The sequence below is a fragment of the Melospiza melodia genome, chromosome 19, assembly GCF_035770615.1.
Source record: "Melospiza melodia melodia isolate bMelMel2 chromosome 19, bMelMel2.pri, whole genome shotgun sequence".
In the NCBI taxonomy this organism is placed as follows: Eukaryota; Metazoa; Chordata; class Aves; order Passeriformes; family Passerellidae; genus Melospiza; species Melospiza melodia.
This window is the reverse complement of record NC_086212.1, coordinates 10,579,890-10,590,056: the sequence shown is the minus strand read 5'-3', so window position 1 is coordinate 10,590,056 and position 10,167 is coordinate 10,579,890.

Sequence of the window (10,167 nt, the reverse complement as noted above, 5' to 3'; positions counted from 1 at the left end):
GACATAATTAATCAGAGTTACCTCCATTTAGTTATCAAACATGGGAACAAAATGAATTTTGCCGATACACCCTCCCTCCCCCCCTTCCTCAAACTCTTTAAACCTCTGTCACCCGTTACTCTCCAGCCTTTTTCCTTTCCTTCATGGTCCTGAGCATCTCCCAAGGAGGAAGTGATTATTCAGAAAATTGATTCTGCTTCCATTGAAGGTGATTACTTCCCCCATGCTGAACTCCACAAAAGCACAATCAGGTGCACAGCCAAGGTAGTTGGAAGCATTTGCATTTTACACAGGTTGGCCTGCAAACACCTGTAGTTTTCCTGGCTGATAGCAGCCATTGATGGGCATAGGGGGTAAGGAAGAAATCAGGGAACTTTAAAGAGCAAAATTAAAAAAAAAAAAAAGGACATTTTTCTGATTGAGAAAAATCAAGCTTAATGAACTGAGATGAAATTATTTCCTCAATTTACTTGGACATTTTAAATTAAAAGCAGAGTGCAACCTCTGCTTGCAAATTGCTGTAAACATTTCAATCACTCTCTAATTCATAGTAAAAGGGAGGGAAGGCTGGACTATGAAATACTAATCAAGGATCACTCCTGGGAAAGCAGGACTCTTTGTTTTCCAGTATTTTTTTGGGAAACAGAGTTTTGAGGGCTGTCACTTTACAAAATTATATCTAATAGACATGTATATATGTATGTACACACACACACACACACACATATATATATATAGATATAAAAATATGAATATTTATGAAGAGTTAGTTTGCTAGTGACAGACCAGGCTGGCCCTGCAGACCCAAAGGAATTAATGTAAATTCCAGTCAACCATGAAAACCCACTAGAATTGAAGTGTATTTCAGCATGGTGGATAAAGCACATCAAAGAGCAGAATTTCTATAAGATAATTACACACAATGCAACTCTAATCACAGAAAGACTGTGGATATTGCTGATAAAGCGTAATAAATCTTTTATGACTATGCCTTGTTCTGCTGAATCAGCTTTCTGTTTCTATTGCACTAAACTCTAGATTCTTGCTCTTATTTATATATTTACAATTTTAAAAATCCACATCAGCTAACAATTTACTGTAGATTCCATGAAAGGTTTGAGCTTATTTAGATTTTTGTTGTTGCACTTGTTGAAGTGCAGCGAGACAAACAACAGCAGATATTCTTCTCTTCTGTCTGGCAAATCTGCAGAAATAAATTGTCTATAAGATGAGAACTCCCCTTCCTCTGGTATTTTAAGAAATTGGAATAATTTCAGTTTTGACAGCTCGAAATTCAGGCTCCTTCCTCTGTAGCAGATTCACAGAATGTTTGAGGTGCCAGAGGCCTCTGGAATTGTCTAGTCCAGCCCTTGGGCCACCTCAGGACCATGTCCACACCCATTTTGAACCTCTGCAACCCCTCTGAGCAACTGGAAAATGTTTTTCCATACATTTAAACAGAATTTCCTACACTTTTTGTGCCCACTGCATCTTGTCCTCCCAGTGGGTACCACTGAGAAGGATGTGGCTGCTCCCAGCCTCCCTCAGCTGCTCTGCCCTTACTCAAAGGTGTAAATCTGGGGTCAGAGCCAGCCCTGGCAGCAGTGACCTGTGCCAGGGGTAGGGAGTGATGCTGCTGAAAACCCAATCCTACATCTGTAGGGCAGCTGGAAACACAGAGCCTGTGTTTGAAATAGCTCACCAGCTATTTCTTGCCTGTTTTTGGGGACCCCTTGTGTCTCATTGTGGACCTTGCTTCTTTATCAAAACATCTGGGCAGCAGCAGAAATGTTTGTAGAAGGGTCTTGACTGTTCTTTAATCAAGAAGCAAAAAGTTTGCCTTCTTCACGGGAGCTTTGCCCTTCATTTATCTTTCTGGCATATGGGCAGCAGAAGGTCTCTGCTTCTGACAGAGCGAAAGAATCTTACATATGGCTTAATTACAGAAAATTATCAGCAAAGGGAAGAGTTTGCAGGGGGACAGCTGAATCCCACTGATGGGATCAGGGAACGTCTGCCCAGGATCTCAGTGCTGTGCCACATCTCACAGGGACGCTTTGCTCCATGCCCAGAGGACAAACTGTTCTGAGAAAAGTCCATCCCCTGCTGTCTCTCTGGGCTGGGAACCTTTCTGAAAATGACAGCATGGGAATTGTCTGGCTTCTGAGCCCTTTTGGGCACCATGACATCAGAGCCTTATTTATATCCTCAGCATCACCCCGGGTGTCACCCAATGGGAAGGGGCTTTGCTTGCAGCTCCCCAGGATGACACGAGGGACCATGTCAGGACAATGGAGGCTTGAAGAAAATGTTCTTCCTCTGCCTGGTTTACATCACATCTTTGGATGCGTGTCCCTCCTGTGACGGTCTGAAGCGAATAAACAAAGTTCTGGGGAAATGGTACGCAGTGTTCAAACACTGTGCTGAACTTTAATGTTCTCTGAGTTGTGAGGAAATGACTACAAAAGCCTTGGAAGAGCAAAGGAAGAGAGTTAGCTCAAGGCAAGGTGATATTCCCCTCATTAAAATCTATTTGTGCAAAGTTAAGACGTCAAAGAAATTTCACTTGTTCCAGGAGGGAATGAAAGCCCATGTTATCAGTGATCAGAAGGGGCTTGAGAGTCCTATTTGCCAAAGAGGAGAGTGTAGGGAAAGAAATGAAAAGGAAAAAAAAAAATGCATTTGAGCATTTAATGTTATCTGAGAAGAATAATGAATTCAACTGCCTTAAAACAACAACTCTTTGGATCATAGAAAGTAGTTTTAGGGAAAAAAAGTCTTCTAAATGTGGGTTGAGATTCTGTGTGCAGTTTTTAAGACCAAACTGCTGCAGAGACACAGTCCAGCCCCAAGGGCAACCAACCTTGTGTCCCCTCACCCATTTTATAGAGGGTGAATGAGGCTGTAAAAGACTCAACTATTAATTTTTAGATTAGCTAGACGTGTGCTGGTGTGTTCTGCAGAACTACGGGGTCACAGGCAGGGTTACCATGAGATATTTAGTGTTAAACCTGTCACTTTTTGTATTTTCACTGCTCAGGGATGACATCTGGGGTTTGTACAATCCAAGAACCAAACCTTCCTCAGATGGCAGCTGTTTTGTTGTTGATGGTGGTTTGGCCCTTCAGATGCAGGATTTTGGAAGAATCAGCTTTAGCAGCTGCATTCAGGGTTGTCAGAGCAGAGGCTGAACAGGTTGTGCAGAGAAGTTGTGGAAGTGTCCAAGGCCAGGCTGGACAGGGCTTGGAGCAGCCTGGAATAGGGGAAGGTGTCCCTGCCCATGGCAGGGTTGGAACATGATAATCTTTAAGATTCCTTTCCTATAATTCTATGGTTCTATATGACAAGAAGCACCTTGTTCCTCCATGATGGTAACTCCTGAGGGTCTGTGCAGTGTGTACTGAGTGCTTTCCTTTCTCTCTCCCTGAAAAGCCACCAGAATTCCCCCCATCTCTGCCTGGGCTGGGCTGTCTGTTTTGACAGCTTCTTTTATCACTGGCAGCCATGTGAGGAATGACCACATTAAAAGGTGAGGCTCTCTTGCTGTGCTGATAGCACCAAGGCCCTCCCCCAGCTCTGCATTAATGCAGAGTGGTGCTGTGGCCACGGGCTGATTGGGTTTGCTAATGCTAATCACCGTGGGGCCAGGAGGGGTGAGAAGTGAACTGTATTTTATTCACTTTGACAGAAGGAGGAGTCGAATGGAAATGATTTTTATCTCTGGTTGTGGCTGAGCTAAATTAATGCTACCTCTGGTCCTGAAAGGCTCAGCAGAGCAGATGTCTGTGTTTTATGTGGTCTCCTTGGTTGGGGCACCAAACTGCACATCAGCCTGTGTGTCAATTTAGGGACAAAGCTGGTCCCTGTCCCCAGCTGCAGGGGGAAGATGAAGATGTGGGGAGTGAAGTCACAGTTTATTTTGCCTGCTTGAAACAAAGGCAGGTCACCAGAGCTGAATTCCAAGTGCTGTCAGGTCCTTTCCCTTGTCATGTAGAGAGGGAAAACAGGGAGGGAAAATGCCTTAGCAACTCTTCAGCACAACACTAATTAACTGCTGAGCACCACTGATGATTAGTGCCTGCCAGGAGTGTAGACCTCTGCCTGTATTGGTTTTATCTGAGGAGCTCTGCACTCACAGACCAGGTAAATCCAGTCGTGTGCCAGGCTCTCTTCCTCAGTCATCCAAACCTTCCCATCCCAGGAATCCTGGAAACTCTCAAGGTTTAAATAAAGGTAAGATGCTAAATAGGGGTAAGATAATAAGGGGTAAATGCAAGGGACAGGCAGAGCTGCTGCTGTGCGCCGGTGGGAGGAAGGGCAGGTAACAGAAGCCTGATAAGGATCCCTGTCTCTCACCTCCCTCCTGGGGAGCTGTGGGCTCCTTGCCTGGGATCCAGGGAGCTCTGTGCTCTGCAGGGGACTGGTAGGAGAATAATCGCTCTGGTGCCATTACCCAGGCACCAGGAAACCTTTCAGAAAGCCTCGCATCTTGCATTCTTTCCCTTGGAAAAGCATCCTGCGCTTCTTGGAAACAGAAACACTGGGCTAATGACAGCTACGTGAAAGCAGAGCAGTGGCTGGAAAGAGAGAGGATGGAAGAGGCAGTGAAATCTGCCCAGCAAATGAGGGAGAGATGGGAAGGGAGCGAGCAGTGAAGCAAATGTGATAATTGGCAGAGCGTGGTGAGCAGTGCCACCCACACAGCGACAGGTGGGATGCTGGGAGCTGAGGCAGGAGCCACTGCAAGCACATTTCCATGTCTTTATCCTCCATATCATGCTCCTCTTCTCATTTCAAGGTCTGATCAAGCCTGACTATTGTCACCCCTTTTTGCTGTAAAGACACCTATTAATGTTGACAGTTGAGGTGGCTGGGGGATGTGATATTAGTACTGACAAATGCTGGTAATTTGCAAGCAATGTTTTCCCTCTAGCACCAGTGGGAAATCACGTAACCTTTGCCAATAATTCTCAACATAACTCACAAAATCTCATCTTCTATCATTATGAGGAGCGGCATTTCTGAAAATTATCAGCCTCTGCTTGAATCTATCCATGCTAGACTGTACAGAGGAGATGATATTAATCAGTGTGTGAGGCCCACTGTAGTATTAAGGATTCTCTTACAAGATCTTTTTGCCATATGCTCTGTGATATTAAGCATACTTGATTATGCTTTCAGATAGTTTTTCCATCCTGTCACATTGACTTTAACTATTTTGTAGCTGTTGTTATCAGATCAGGTTTTTTTTAAACCATAATTTACTTAACATGTCTGGGGAGAGCACGTGTGTGTGTTTATGCTTTAAACCAACACTGCTTAATCAATAACTGGTGGACTGGTGTCAGTGTAACTGGCACAGATTTGAAGGTTGCAATAGGGACAGTGAGCTGAGCATCTGACCTGCCACACTCAGCATAACTAACAGATTTTCAGAAGTGCTGAGCTTAGGGCAGCTTCTTCAGAGAATACATTGAGCTGTTGGCCAGTGAAGTCTTTGGCAAACCTTGCCTTAATTTTTCAATGGAGAATATACAAAGAAACCCACACTGATAGAAAATATCCCGACACCTGTGCTGAGCCAAGGAGCCTCCCGAGTTCACACACAGCCTGAGCTTATTTTACAGAAGCTGCAGCCAAACAATGCTGATAGCAACTCTCTTTAAAGTGAAATTAAAATGTAATGAGGGTGGGAGGCAGGGACGAGCTCGCATGGACCATCTGAGCTGTTGCAATTCTAGAATTCATCAGCGCTGCCGAAAGCGGAGAGCGGCTGTTGTGTTATTGATGCAGGCGGGGAGCAGGTTATTGCATTATTGACATGCAGGAGGTGGAGAGAGATTACCATGTTAGCAGTGGGACAAGAAGAGAGATTATCCAAATGCAATAAGTCATTGTTACAGCAAAGACATTTTTCCACACCTCCCCCCCCCACCCCACCACCACACTCCTTATCCCATCCTTTTCCACCTCCCGCCTGCATAATATGAAAGGTCAGTAATATCCAGACAGATGGTTGGGAGGGTTTATGGAGAGGGGATGCTGTCTTTGGTCATTTTTCTGATATGGTGATTGTGTTCAGGAAAAAAGAGAAAGCATTTGGGTTTTCTGACTGGGATTAACTCACCCAAATGCCATACTGGGCAAGGGAGAATGTGGGTGAGGAGATGGTTCCTTTCACTCTGTGCTGCTCTGAGTGGCACCTGTGAGAGGCACAGCTCCATCCTAGGCACTGCAATAACCAGGGGATAACTGCCACTGGATTCTGGCTTTTTATTGAATAAATAATCTTACTATTTCCTTTTTTTTTACTGATTAAAAAGGGCAGTAAACTTTTTGAAGAGAAAAGGCATTGATCCTCACAGGACTCTCATCCCTCAATGAGACAGTATTTATCTCTAAAGTTCACTTATTTGCTTGTAGATAACATCTGTCTTCTCTTATATTTCTAGATCTAGTTTCCTGGATCTAGTTGTGTCTTCATCTGGAACTGCCTGCTCTCAGAGCAGGCTTCTTAGTACCAAACCCTAATTGAGTAAAATTATTGCCCACTGCAGGGAAAGTGACTCAGTATGTAAAATATACCCCCTGGAAAATGCATCGAGCTGTATTCATGGGTCAGAGCTGCTGCTCATTGTGCCAAGATGCCCCATGGATAGCTGTGAGTTTTGGAGCTGGCCCGAAGTGATCAGCTCATATCCTCTTGGATTTAATTGGGTTATGGGGTGACTTCTGATCCCTGATCCCCAGGGAAGGAGCCACAAAGATTGCGGCGTCTGCAGCAATCTCATCTGTCCAGGGCCGCAGTCAGGGAGAGAAGAATGGCTGCTTAATCAGACACACAATCTAAAAATGTCACATTATTATTTATGAAGTGTTTAATAATCACACCACAATCATTGGATGCAGCGAGGTGGAAAAAGAAAATGTAATTTTTCAAATAATATATTAGAATTCTGTTATTTGGGGAGGAAAAAAAAAAACCCTATGTAAATTATTTCTTTTAATTTGAAAAATACAGTTTGTGCTCGTCTTGCAACAATGCCTCATTTATGTGTGGATGAGGAGTCACAGGCAGCTGGGGCAGTCTGGGATTTAGCAGTTTGGATCAGCCTGATGTGCCCTTTTCCTGCCCATGTGAACCTTCCACTTGCTGTTGTGAAACCCTGCAAACTTTGTTCAGCAACACACCTTGTGCCTAAGAATCAGCAGACAGGGAAGTTCAAACCTGGCTGTGATGTGAATATAAACACAAACCTATAGGTTTTAGATAAAGCTATAGGATGATGGCATTTTCAGCTGGGAAAAGAAACAACTCCACCACAGAAAAACATTTATTTATCTGTGCCAAGGGTGGGTGGGGAGCAAAGTGCATGTGGAGAGGTGTGGGTCTGGAATCTGAACAGGTGCAGGGAGGATTTCTGCTGTGGGCATGGATTTCTGAGATGCTGGAGAATGTGACTTGTCTCACAAGAAAGGCAAGCAGACCCCCGTGCTTGCTGAGAGAAAAAGGGGAACACAGAGTGCTTCTATTCAGACAGAAATTAATCTGAAAAAATGAATTGGTGTAATTTGTAATTATTAGACAGGTGTGTCTGGTTTTGTCTGTATGCTTCACCTGATATCTCTTTCACCTACTATCTTTCCCCTTTTCGAGCAGGGAAGTATTTTGTAGAAGAGAGCTAAGCTCAAAAATGTAAACCCTTATCCTCTCTTACTGTTTCACATCCTTCCTTCCAGGCTGGCCTTGTCTTTACTTGTTTCTTGCTTCATTTTCCTATCTTCAGATCACAGCTCCTGTTTGGAGTAGGGTGCTCTGAGGAGCTGAGCTGCTCCATGTCCTGTTGCAGGAGAGGGGAGTTCAGAGCCCGTCGTTCCTCCAAGGTTGGCACCTCTTGCTGCCTCCTGGTTTGTACGCCAGCACCATCAGCAATCAAACAGGAGAGGGGATGGCAGAGCCTGGCACGTTGTGCTGCTCAGGAATTCCTGCTCCCTCTGTTGGCTGCCTGGCTCTGGAGCCATGGAGGGAAAAAAGAAACGCTCTTAGGCGATGTCAGGCAGAAACAATTTCTCTGCTTCTAATTGCTGGGTGATCAGTTCTGGAGGTGACTATAAAACAAATTTTTGCCTCAAGAGGACCCTCCAGCTGCTTTTGAATTTGGTGTCTTGTGGATGATGCCTCAGGTTTTAGAATTTTATATTTTTCAGATTTTCTTCTGCTTTACTGTGTAGTTCTGAGCTCCATATCAGAGGGTGGTGAGCTCTCTTCACAGAGCAGGGAGACAAAACAATTCCTTCTCTAGCTGGGGACCAAGGACAAATGATCCAAATTTCAGGCCCAAGAGCACAAACAACGTGGACTGAAGAGTGAAAAACAAGCAGCATGGCACTTCATAACCTAAAGCTGTAATTGGACAATTAACTCCAACATGCAAATGGACCAGAATGTATAAAATTGAGAGACCCCGTGAGCGGTCGTGCATTTTGTGACCATTTTGGTTCATCTTGGGTGTAGCCCTGGCTGGGCTCTTGTCCTGCCCAAGGTATCCATGGAAGCCTTTTAATAAATCCTTACTTTATTCCTTAACTTTGTGTAGCCTCTGTTTTAGGTCAGCCTTCTCAAGGCGTCATGAATAACCCTGGGAATCAGACCTTGGTTCATTGAAGTGCTCCAGTCTGGGCCCTGTGTCTCTGTGGGAGGAACAGGGTCAAGCTGAGCTCTGTGGGCTCAGACCTGGGCAAAACTGAGCAGCTTCAGGGGACCCCCAGCACATCCCTGGGGAGAAGAGCCTTCACAGTCTGCTGTGTCCCCAAATGTGCCACCTGTGCCCTGGGCCTGGCTGTGGGTGGTGCAGGGTGCTCAGAATGAGTGTGTGCCTCTGCGCTGATGCCACCAGCTGGTGCCCACTTTGCCTGCACAAACCCTTGCAGCAGGAGAGGCCCTGCCTGTCTCCTCACCCTCTCCTCCACACCTCCCACCCCATGGATGTGCAAGGGATGGGATGGGATGGGATGGGATGGGATGGGATGGGATGGGATGGGATGGGATGGGATGGGATGGGATGGGATGGGATGGGATGGGATGGGATGGGATGGGGAGGAAGACAGCCCAGTCCCACACAGGCCTGTGTTCCATCCAGCTCCCATGGATCATATCATCTCTGCTGATTAATGCAGTGCAATCAACAGTTTAATATGTTACTACTAAATACGTTAATTATATTATTCCTTTCTGACACTGCAATCACTAGATTTTTATGCTTTGGTGCTAAATCTAGTAAAATTTTAAATTGGAGTAATTAAATAATTAGCTGTAATAAGTGACAAGCCAACAAAACGATTGCTGTTTTATTATCTTCGTGGTGACAACGTTGCTTCTGTTTGTGTTGAGGCAGCCAGGCCTTGAAAGGAGTTTACAGTCAGAAATACCATCCTGCTTCAGACCAGAGATCTCTGCCAGTCACTTGTGACTGGGGGAAGTAATTTGTATTGTCTTGAGCTCCAACAATAGCTCTCCATGTTTTTATGACTTCTGTCTTTAAGACATACTTCACCACTCCTTAAGAATTATTTCTACACTTTTCCAAAGCTCTGCTGTCCCTAATGGCTTTTCCCTCTCCGTTTAACCTCACACTTCAGTGCACTTGTTTAGGCTTTTATCTTTGGTTCAGGGCTCTGGCTGCTTTCTGCATGCCTTTTTTTCCCTTTTAAATGTATATATATTAGGTGCCCAACACATCCCTGTGACAGCCAGAAAAAGAAATATCCTCATTTCTGCCTGAGGAGCTCCTTCTGGGGAAAAGGGGCTGGGCAAGGTTTCACAGCACAGCACTGGCAACTTGAAATGTATAAAACTGGACAGCCCTGCAAGAGAAATAGATTTATCAGTGCTGTGTTATGAGATGCTCAGAAATCAAATATCACTTTAGATGAGCAGAAAGATTGGCAGCACAGGCTTGGGATCTTCTTCTCTTTTGTTTTGCCTCTTTATCACTTCTTCCACTCTCCTGTTTATTCATGTTCCACATGTTCCACAAAGTGCTGGGGATGTCACTGGTTGCAGCAATTATAATTACAATATTTTATAAATCTTTTGGGGATCATGGAGATTTTAAAGTTGACAACTGAGCAAGGTCCTTTTATTGAGATGGTGAGGTTTTAATGGAG